Here is a 12,294-nt window from a genome sequence, read left to right on the forward strand (position 1 = left end):
ACAAAAAATTGTATTTTAAAATTTAAGTAAACTTATTGAAATGAAAGTGAATAATGGTTAAGAATTTAACTAACTAAAACACAAAGATTCAAGTTCAAGTTGGAAAACTTAGTTTATATCCAAACTTAAATGAGCAATGTATAGCAATTTCGCATGGAAAATGAATCCTGCAGTTCAAACAACAAGTTGACAGTATATTAAATGGGTAGAGATCCTACTTATATAATCTCTGCAGGCTGCAGGAGCTCCGCAGGACTTGTGCAACATTGTAAATTGATAATAACAAGAAACGACGAGTCCCCCACTGTAAGTTGATCAGCTGTTTATGTGGTCATTTTTCCAAATATTTCTCCTGTAAGAGTTTGAATTTGATTCAGAATTCATACATCTGATGAAGACGGTTGCCTTGAAATTTGTTTTTTGTCAACTTTTTTTTTCAGTGTAGATATTAACATGACTCAGAGGAATAACAGGATCAAAGCTCATGACAAACATTACTGTCCTTTAACCACTAACTCTAAAATCAGCTTTTACACACAACAAAGTGACCAAGTGTACAACTAAGTGTGCGTACCTTTTCTGCTGCCTCTCTGGGATTTTACCTTAGTGGGAGTTTTTTGGGGGTCGTGCATAGAGTGACATATCTGTATCTAGTTTCTGGTTTGTTTGTTTATAATGACATAGACTGAAACTTAAAAAACCACTGACCCTGAATTGTGTTTGAGGTGGCTTTCAATCAAACTTCAAATATTTATTCAAGAATGTCATGACAGTATGCAGGTAATTTCCAGCATGCCATACTTTACGTACTGGTCCGAGCACATTGCTCTGCTCTACATTCCACAGTACATTATATATATTAAGGAGTGGGTGTAACACATTTCAAGTGACGCGGCATGACAGAGTTAAACAGTGAAATCACTGTGTATCATTAAGTAAGCTGAAAATTAGACTAGTTGGTTATTTTTTGCCCATTTTGGGTGAATTATAAGAAGAAATCTGAACTATAAAACTATATTTCTGTCTCTGGGGTCTGCAGTGGGGAAACTATACTAAATTCCAGTTCACATTTGAAAGCTATATTTTTAATCATAGTGAACTGCTTCATCTTCTATGTAAAAGTGTTTACTGGATTCATTTAAGTATCTGATAGTACATGACAACCTCATTTGTACTGAGTATCCCATTAAGGTTAAAGGTAGAATATGTAGGATTTGTCAGTTGGAAACAGTTTGTAAATGCACCCGAAAGGTTGTTGATTGTTGAGTCTTATTCCCAGGTCGTCACATACCAATGCTACGGGTTGGTAAAGCTCTCGACCACAACAAAATAATGAAAAAATAAGAAAACATAGGCAGAGAGCAGGGTCTCACAGACCAACCACAAACATTGGCTATGCAGACTAACAGCTAATATTAGCTACACAGACCAACTGCTTACATTAGCTACACAGAATGACCGCTAACATCTCCTACACAGACCAACCGCTAAGCTTAGATACACAGACTAACTGTAAACATTGGCTACACAGACTAACCACTAACACTGGCTACGCAGACCAACACCTGTTGTTAGCTATACAGACCAACTGCTAACTTTAACTACACAGACCAAACGTTAATGTTAGCTACACAGATGAACTGCTAACATTAAGTACGCAGACCACACAGACCAACTGCTAATGTTAGCAACACAGACTAAGTGCTAACATGAGCTACACAAACCAACTGCTAACTTTAACTACACAGACCAACCACTAACATTAGCTCCACAAATGAACCATTAACATTAGCTAAACGGACCAACTGCTAACGTTAACTTCACAGACCATACAGACTGATGCTACACAGAAGTTCAGTTTGCTAGCTAACCTGTCAATATTACTACTACTGAAAAAATATTTTGGGACTGTTGGTGGCGATGCTAGTGACCAGCATGCTGTGTGGGAATAATAAAGGAATAATAAAAGTGTGCCAATTAATGCTATAGTTGAACAAACAATAAACCTAACAACCACCATAAAACATTCTATCAGGCTCAACAATTTCACCGTATTCGGTATTAAGGTAATCCAAAAGTAACATAAATAAATGAAGTTACATTATTTCAATATCGTGACACTGAGATTAGGTTACTGACAACATTTTAACAGGTAAATAGTAATTGTATGGGAATGCATTTTTAAAGTAACCCTCCTAGCCCTGCATCCTTTGCATAGATTTTGAATTTTTCAGTAGTTTTCTCTCAACCACACTGATCCACAGACCACTGACTGAAACCATAAGAAACCACAGTATCCTCTGAGATAACACAGTAATGTAAGACAATATTTTGACACACATTTAAAACAAGAACTCTATTCACTCAACTCACCCGCTGTGTGTTCCACTCTCAGTGTCCAACTTCATCTACTGCTTCTCTGTGAGAGACATGACAGGGTTTTCCCTCTCACATGTAGTACATGTAGTGAGGATGAGATGAATTTTTTTTTTTGAGATGTGGTTAGTCAGAGACTAGGAGGGAGGCTGTGGTGTAGGTGCCTCTATTGGATAGTAGAGGGAATTGCATGTATGGCAAAACAGAACTGCTGTGAAACTTGTTGGTGTGATTAATGAAACCAAAACGCAATTTCATGTTGTATCACTTTGACGTGAACATTCACTTTACACCTAAAATGAGAGTGAGAGTAAGATGTTTGATAAATTTTTAAGAAGCTTTACATTGTGTTATTTGTATTTTAGTAAGACAAAAAAGGTTTAGGGTTATAGCACCTCACTGACATTAATATTTGTTGTGGGTGGTTTGTGATTTCCCACGTTTATAGGTCACCGAGTTAAAAAGGCAAACAAGTATGACAGGGGCTTTTTCTTCACACCATGTATTTGATCTGAATTGAGCTGAGGTGTGAGGAGGAAATACACTGCCTGTCCCTTCTGCATGTTCTGACATTCCCTCTGACATGCTGCTTCTGACTCTTTCTGCCTCTCTCTGAAGTCTATTTTCTGAATGAAAGACTCAGTATAGTATAGTATATAATACTAGAAACTTTCATATAATAGTATATATTTGTAGAGCAGTGGGCTTTTGTTTTCAAGATAACAACTGACAGTTATGAACAGATGATCAGCTTACAGTGTTGAACTTGTCATCACTTGTTATTGTCAGTTACGATGTTGTGCTTGTCCTGTGAACCCCCTTAGCATCATAGGACATTAACAGTGTAGTAAGTACTGCCCAGCCTGCAGCTAATGCAAGAATATAGTCACTAGTTTATCAAAATAAAACAAAGCTAATGGTCTAGCTTCTCACATTGACTCACACTGATGACCAGAAACTAATAGACTTAATAGCATCTCATTGCTGACATTTGAAAGGAAATTTGCAAAAGCTCTAGACTAATGAAACGATTGCATCATTTAAGGTCAAGCCACACTGTCTTTCCCCTGAAACTGTTAAGTTGCAAAGTTAGGTTGTGTCAAAATTAAGTTTCATGTAAATGTCATTTGGGGGAATGCTGTGTAGATCCTACTCTTGCATAGTTGTTATATATTCTATTGTAGGTATTTTTTGGTTTGTTTGAAAAGTTTATGTAAAGAATGATTGCACTGTCACAGTCAAAGAATGGACTGTACAATGACAGAAGCACTTTTTATACTACTTTATAATACCTATGTTGTAGGCAAATCTGTCTATTCTACTCTGATGTAGAGAAAATTTGGTGTGGCACACCCAGTTTTTCTTATCCACACCTAGCCTTTTACTGTTTAATAAGTCAAATATCACTCTCTCCAGAGCCACCAGACTCCTTTGGCAAAACCAGTAATTTTACCTCACAGAACACAGGAGTTGCTGGTCTACTGCTGCTTCAGTCTGTTGGTTTGTTTGTGTTATGTTGTGGCTTCAGTGAACTCAAACGAACCTTTTAAAACACAGAAGTCATACAATAATGCAAACAAACTAATCCAGACAGCAGGAGAGCAGCAAGTCCTGTGTTCTGCAAGGTAAAATTACTGTTTTTGCCAAAGGAGTCTGGTGCCTCTGGTCATAGCAATATTCTGCTCGTATAACAACAGTTTTCTGTCAGAAAAGGCTGTCTGACATAAAGGTTAAGTGGTTTTAATATTCTAAATATAGCATACACTTAAACTTTTGTTGATTTTTTAGGTGGGTCCTTTTTAAAAATACACTTTGTTGCAGGCCCTTTCTACAGCATAACATTGCTTGGTTTTGTTCAAGGTACTCCTGCTGCTTCTCCAAACTGGGGATGTGTTGACTGCCTTCTACTGTGGCTAATACACTGACTATGGATAAGTACTTCATACAACCTCACAAAAAATCTGAACAATCCCTTTTAAACAGCTAAAAAAGTGTAAGTTTCAGTTTCACAAAGTGTTTGAACATAGCTCAAATTCAGATGATCAAATACATTTGGGGAGTTTTAGGTTAAATTCAGTTCACTTTCTTCTGTTCCTCCTTTGATGAAAGTTTAGGAGAAGTTAATGTTGCTGCTAAGAGGTTTGATATCATGTTTGGTATAAAAAAGTGCACAACAATAAAAATAATCTCTTTTCAGTGCATACAATAAACAGCTAATTATGAGTTTACATATGAGTTTGTTGGAGATTGAAGTAGGAAAGCTCCAGAAGAGTAATTTCCAGCTTTATCACCTGCTTTAACATACCTAATTTTGATGTTGAAATACACAGAAAAAAAGTTAAATTCAGCTGTTTCCTTAATTTCTGTTACTGTATGTTATCTGTATTCTGACAAACCAGCTATGTTACAATCTGCACACATTAAATCTAGTTTGTCTTACACGCAGTTTGAAGAAGTGGCATATCACCGGCATGGGATTTTCTTGAGGTTATTTTAAACTGTTAAGAGGATAGTGTGAGTTTAATATTCACATGAGCACCAAGCCAGCACAGAGTGTAAATTCCCTCCTATAAATTTGACCTCTTTTTGTTTTGGGCATGTTTTGGTTGTTTTGGCTGTTTTGTACTGTTTTTTTTTTTCTTTCTTTTTTTTCCTTTTTTTATTTTTGTAAATATAAATATGATAAACCCCAGTTACAAGTTACAAAAGTCAGGTTATTATTACATCAGAGTTCTGTTGTTTAGGTGTTGTGGTCATTAAAGGACAGGGTCAGAGTAACCGGGTCAAGTCTGACAAAATACAACTGTCAGGTGCCCATAAAACTTTTGCGCGCCTTTATCCTTTCTCTTGTTCATATCGGCCATTAAATATATCTTAAAGAGCGACTCCGTCTGCATTCTTTTGGGGTTTTTTCAAATGGAAACTCCCACTCTGCTGCTGGCAAAAACCAACAATGTAGGTTAGAGTGTTGATGTCCTCCCCTACCTCAGCTGAGGGGGTTTATATGTACACGTTAAGAAATAAAGGTACTAACTAGATCCATAAAAGGTTCTTTGGCTTGTCCCCATAGGAAACCCCTTTTTGGTTGCTGGTAGAACCTCATATAAAAGTTCCACTTGGAACCCTTTCAGAGAGTTCTACCTAAAGCTCAACATGAAGGGTAATACCTAGAACAATCTGTGAAAGGTTTCACTGAAAGCTCATTAGGAGCATTACAGTAACCCTGTCTGCCATGACTAATGTTGATATACAACTAATTAGCAACAGCAAGAATGTTTTGAAAAGATTTTCTATTAATATCATGAGAAAATGTTATTAGTTAACATATTGGGCAAGTTGCAAAAATATTGACACCAACAATGTATATCATTAATTTCCCACCAAAATATCTGATACAGCACTGTTACTTTTTATCAACTCTCAGTTTAAGTAGGGAAAGGTCTTGGTTTATTGGTTTAACTCAGAAAAAGTCCAGTGACTACAGACACAACATACTCATTAATCTTAACCCTGTAACCAAAACCACAACCTTTTCCGAATCTTAACCAGAATGCTTTTGACGACTTTCACATTTGGTCCTAAATCAGACACAAATCTATTTTTTGTAGTTAAACATCTCTGAACAGTCATATCTGACTTAATGTGAATTTACATCTCTCGCTCACTTTAAGTGTCACAAGAGTCTTGTGGTGAGGCGCTGACAGATGCAGTTAAAAGAAGCCCCCTGACATCCAGAAATGGGATGAAATCTGTTTCTGGATCTTAGCTGAGATGTTTTGTACTGTCCCAAGTCTATTTGCCTCCCTCTCTTGGAGCTGTTTCCCATCATATGGGGAAAGGCATGGAGAGAGCTGTAAGACAGTCAGTAGTTCAGTCTGTGTGTTGCAGTTCAGTCTATGTGTTGCACTTTAGTCTGCCTGCTGTTAGCATGACACAGTATGTGCACAGTTCAACCATTTTATTTCCTCTTTGGAGAGAATGTATTTGTGTGTTTTTGCAAGGCTCCAGTGGTAGAGGCATCCTTACTCCCTATTGAAACGACAGTGTTCCTCAGTGTGTTTTTTGCTTGATTCAGTATTTTAGATTAATGTCCATTTGTCATTTGTTGTAAGTTTTTACTTTGACTTTTCATTAAGCATTATCTCACCAGAGATTATACCACTGGACGGAATGTCATCACGGCTTTGATTCGGTTGAAGAAAATCACAGCCGTGATTATATTCAGTCCAACAGCACGACCTTGAGTGTGATACTGCTTTTATACATCAGTTCTACAAGCACCATAACAATCTTATAATTTATATGTTTAAGCCATGTAACTGTAGACTATATTTATGCAAATAATTTCTTAACAATGGTAACTAGAGATGCACCGATACTGAAACAAGCATCGGGTATCGGTGCGATACTGTCCTCATGTACTCATAAAACTACTCTGATACCCCACACCCAATACCACGTCATGAAAAGTAGCCGCTTGATACAAGTAAACGTCTAAAGAACCACCACAATGCACAGTTCAAGGTGTTTGCTGATGCTTACCCTCTTTTTTTGGATGCGCCGTCATCATCAAGCAAGGGACTCAACATCATCCATTAATGACTGCAGTGACTTTGGAAACTGTCTGTAAACTTCTATGTAAGTCCATGTAAAACTGAAATAAATGCACAGAGTACAGAGTACACCTGTAGACCGCAGCCAGCCGCTGTCCAATAAGTCCTGGCGGGTGTAAACTAGTTGATGCCTCAGCAAATTAATCGGAACACAAAGAAAAACCGCCACCAGTCTGTAACCGTCTTTTCTTCATAATAAGCATAATAAGCAACTTCACTCTTTGGGGTTCACAGCAGGGTCAACAAAACTGTTGCACACATGGCACCACACTCATACCTGTCCCCCCTAAACAATGACAGGTAGGAACTAATTAGCTCTTAGACAAGAGAGACATGAAGAAGAAACTTAAATACTACACATGTAAATGTTAAATTAAAAAACTAGTTAAAATGCTGTAAATGATAATGAAATAATTATCATATATAACACCATTTATAACCGTAAACTTAATTCTGCAAGTCCATAATGATGTTGTGAAATTATTACACTGAAATATGTCACATACACAGTAAACTGCACAGCTTAATAGGGAACACAAAATCAGGAGAGTAATTTACTACAAATAACTTAAAAATGTAATGTGTATAGTTAAGTATTGTTACACACAATGAAAATAAGACATGTTTTAAAAGTTATTGTAAGAACTTTAATGGCATTATTAATTACTTGTATCGGTACTTGGTATCGGCAAGTACCCAAATGTAAGTACTTGTGTTTGTACTCAGTTTGGAAAAAAAGTGGTATCGGTGCATCCCTAATGGTAACACATACGCACAGCTATTTTTCTGTTGTTAAAATTGCCAATTCCATATACTTTGTCAGATTAAAAAGTGTGTGACAGAGACCCCAAAGTAATAAGTCCCGAATCATGTACAAGATGCCTCCTGTGTCCTCCTGTCTCCTGCCTTGTCATAATTAATTAGTCATAATTAATATAGTCAATGTAGGCTAACAGTTATTGGAATTCATGTAAAGTCGAGTGATACATGTAGTTAAACGTCCTAGTGATGTTGTACTCTATGTAAGCACTCATTGAATGTCTCTTGTCCCATCAAATTACCTGGTCAGAACTAACTGACTTGATAATTGTTGATGAAGCATGTTTGTGTATATATTTTCAGTTTGCTTCATTCTTTTTCCCTAGGTTATTTTTATTGTTACTCCCCTAATTCCTTGGGCATTATTGGGGAACATACCAACCCAAATGCATAATGGACTGATAGTAAGAGGAACAAGTTTCAAATGTTAGTGTAGAAATGAGGATGAGAAATTTTGGTACGAAAACAGTAGTGAAAGTTGAGTTTTGTAGAATGCAGTGTGAGATAGGGACAGAGAGTGAGGGTCAGTTTCCATTTTACTTTGCTTTAAGTTTGGTTTCACGCTTCATGGGACATCCCCAAACAATCAGTCTGTGTTCTCCTGGATTATATAAATGTCACCAGCTTTCTCCTACTTTTGTTGAGCGCACACACACACACACACCTCCACAGGAAACATGAAAGACAGGTGGGCTGGATGTGGGCTGTTAGGTGCTGTCCCCACTCAAAACAAACAGTCGATCACTGTTGTCTCCTGTGTATCTTACCTGTAACAGTTATGTATTTGTTGGAAACACAGGTATGAGTTCTTCTGATCCACATAATTTCCCATCAGGTTCGGCAGGTCTATGAATACGAATAGATGCTGATAGAAGCTCAGATTCTGTCAAGATGTGACATTACACAAAATGAATACATAAGGTCATTGGGGTCTGAAATAAAGCACTTTTGTGTGCCACAGACAACCAAGTTGTTCTTTAGTTTTCAGACATTAGTCAAAGTTCAGTTCTGCCCAATGAGAACATTATGTCACTCTGTTTAGTCCCACAGCTTTCTATTTATTTGAAGAGGAACTCAGTTCTGCTTTTCGAGGCATTGCTGGCATAAGCATGTGCTTGTGTAAGTTCCATGAATAGAACTTAAAGCCTTTGCAAACATGGTTTCAAATCATTCAGTATTTTCCTATAATATTAATAATACTTTACAAGTATTTACAAGTACATCTTTACGTGCAATTCATTTAGAGTTTAACAGTTAACTTTACTGTGTGGGTGTGGTTTGATCAAACTTGATTGACAGTGGCCTGGCATTATAAATAAACAACCCTACAATTCATCAGATTCAAATGTTGATCATCCTAATTAATGCAGGGACATACATGTTATCATGTTTTTCCAACTGAACCCCGTGCAATCTCTTGATGAAACAACCAAAACTGTTCTAACTGACCTACAAGCTCTGTGTGCAGGTAGGAACCCATTGCTTAGAGTACATCCCCATTTAAAACAAAACATTGAATAAATTAAAAACAGAATGCAATGATTTGCAAAAACCTTTTGACTGCTGTTCTAATGAATACAGTACAAAAACAAGATATTTAATCTTCAATCTGATTAACTTCATTTTTTTTTGTAAATATGCAGTCATTTTGAATTTAATGCCTGCAACACATTCCAAAAAAGTTGTAACAGGGGCAACAAAAGACAGAGAAAATTGTGTAATGTTCAAAAAACACCTGTTTAGAACATTTCACAGGTAAACAGGGTAACTGGTAACAGGTGATAGTATCATGGTTGGGTATTAAAGGGGCATCCTCCAAAGGCCATATGAAAAAGCCATATATCAGCAACATCCAGAAAAGCTGCCTACTTCTCTGGAGGCCAAACTTATCTGAGTAAACGAGTTTAGATACTAAACTGGGCTTGCCTGCAGTTCAGACCTGTTTCCCATTGAACATGTGTGGTGCGTTATGAAGTACAAAGTATAACAACAGAGACCCTGGACTGTTGAGATCTCATGTCATATATCGAGCAGGAATGAGAAAGAATTTCACTTTCAAAACTTCAACAATTGGTGTCCTCAGTTCCCAAACACTTACTGAGTGCTGTTAAAAGAAGAGGTGGTGTATCACGGTGGGAAATATCTCTTGTGCCAAGGATTTTGAAACTAGTTGCAGACATAAAAATCATAATTGTATATTTACAAAAACAAAGTTAATCAGTTTGAACATTAAATATATTGTATTTGTACTGTATTCAATTTAATATAGGCAGAAAGGTTTTTGCAAATTATTGCACTCTGTTTTTATTTCAGTTTTACACAACATCCCCACTCACAGGAGCCAATTTTCTAATATTTCAGAATGTTTAAAGTACAGTGTGTTGATTGTGTACTTTTACTTTAAGTGGAAATATGTATAATATTGATGATTTAAAAAAAATGACCATGATCAGAGGCCAGTGAAACATGTTGGGCTGAAATGCTCACTTCACTTGAGATGAAGACTACAGCAGCGGTGTCCCTCTTAGACACAACAAAGGACCGGAATAACTGTTTTGTGTCTGTTTCACATTGATCAGAGTTAAAATTACTGCAGAATTTTCGCAGAGTTTATGAGTTGTAAGAAATAATCTCTGATCTTCTAGAAGGCGTAGATGTTTGTCACTGTTAAATTGAGCAATTATGTTAACAGGGTGTGGCTATCAGTGAGACAGATAACCACTTAACTCATTGTCAGAGTGTGTATTTTCAGAGCAGCAGGCTTTTGTTTTGAAGATAAGAGGCTTATCTTTTAAACTGACAGACCACGAACCGTTATAAACAGCTGATCAACTTAGAGTGGAAGATTCATTGTCAGTTTACAAGGCTACGCGGATCCTGTGCTGCTGCAGAGGCTTAAACTTGATATTTTGCCTGCTGTACTCATTTCAGCTGATGTCAAGAAGAATCAGACCTGGTGGCAATTATTAAGAATAACTTCATAGAAATAGCTGATCTTTTCTCAAAGACGATGGTCTCCTTTGCTTGTGTAGATCACATACAGAAGTGTTTTCCAAACTTTTTTTCTGAGCCCACTTTTTAAAAGTCACACTGAGCCTTATCAATAAATTATGTGAAGAGTTCATTCGTTCTTAAATGAATATTCTTGACCTTTTTTTACTGCCATTTCTGCATCACCTCATGTCATCTTGACGCTTCATTGAAAGCATACAGTATACATATAAACAAACTGTAGAAATGAGAAATAAATTAATTTAGACTGAGTGAACAGGCTGTCTCACAGTTTTTATTTCCACATATCAGGACAACAACATAGGACATTTTAGAGTCTTATGAGACAAAATAAGTGCACTTGCATAGAATTAACAGGCCATGGTTCTTTTCTCTTGTCAGTAAAACAATGGACACATTTTAAATTTCTTGTGACACTTTATATAAGGTGCACTGCGGTTATAATTCTCAAATTTGCATAATTTCCTCTGTAGTCTTTATTTGGGGGCCCAAATAAAATCTCCTGTGACCCACCTGTGGATCACTCCCCAGACTTTGTGAATGAATGATATAGAGGCATCAGTATTAGATTGAGGCTGTTTCATAACGAGTTAAACACTCTTTATAGCATGTTTAAGTAAAGAAACACTCCGTCTACTCGATTGTCCAGAGCCTCTGCAGATCAGACAGCGAGTTGTAAACCAGTTAACCAAACAGACCGATAAAGGGAAACCAACCAGAGAAAGCAGATGAGGGGAATTCAACTTCTGGTTTCATTATGTTTTGCATTTCCACCAGCCTGACCAATGTCACAAATACATGTGTTACTAAGTGACTGTGCTTTGTTTACTAAATACGTTTGAAAAAAACAGTTGAGATGTGTCACTGTCTCTGTGACACGTTCAGCCGTGATGATTTCACGATTATGTTGTGTTTTATTTTTCCCAGAGTCCGGGTGAGGCACAGAGAAGGTGGAAGTGATTGTAGGAATATCAGTTGCTGTGACAACAATAAGAGCATACATACAAGCATGTTCCTGCTGTCATTAGTATCCCTCTGTTTATTCTGAGTAAACTGTTGTCTGTTGTAGAAACGTAAATACCTGACTTCCTGCACAGATACGGCGTTAATAACAAATCTCTCATAAAGTCTGTATGAATGATAGTATGACATCAAATAACACCATAGAGTGGCAAAAAAGTCTTTTATTTCCTCCAAAGAATTAATACCAATACTCTAATTCCATTTTTTGGTGTAAATTTATAATTTAAGCATGTGTTAAAAGCCCCAGATTTGTACAAAACCATGATCTAATCAGGCATAGAAAGGGTTAGCTATACCCTAATGACTCCTGGCTCACTTCCTGGTTTGAAAACAGGCAGGAATACTGTTCAAGCACTGGTAAACTTTCTATTTTTGGACAAAGTCCGTAAATAATATTGCTGTCAGATGTGTCTCAACAATAACAAGTCAACTCTGTAGACCTTCTAAATCA

Source organism: Lutjanus erythropterus, chromosome 9 (assembly GCF_056507025.1).
Source record: "Lutjanus erythropterus isolate fLutEry1 chromosome 9, fLutEry1.hap2, whole genome shotgun sequence".
Classification (NCBI taxonomy): domain Eukaryota; kingdom Metazoa; phylum Chordata; class Actinopteri; order Lutjaniformes; family Lutjanidae; genus Lutjanus; species Lutjanus erythropterus.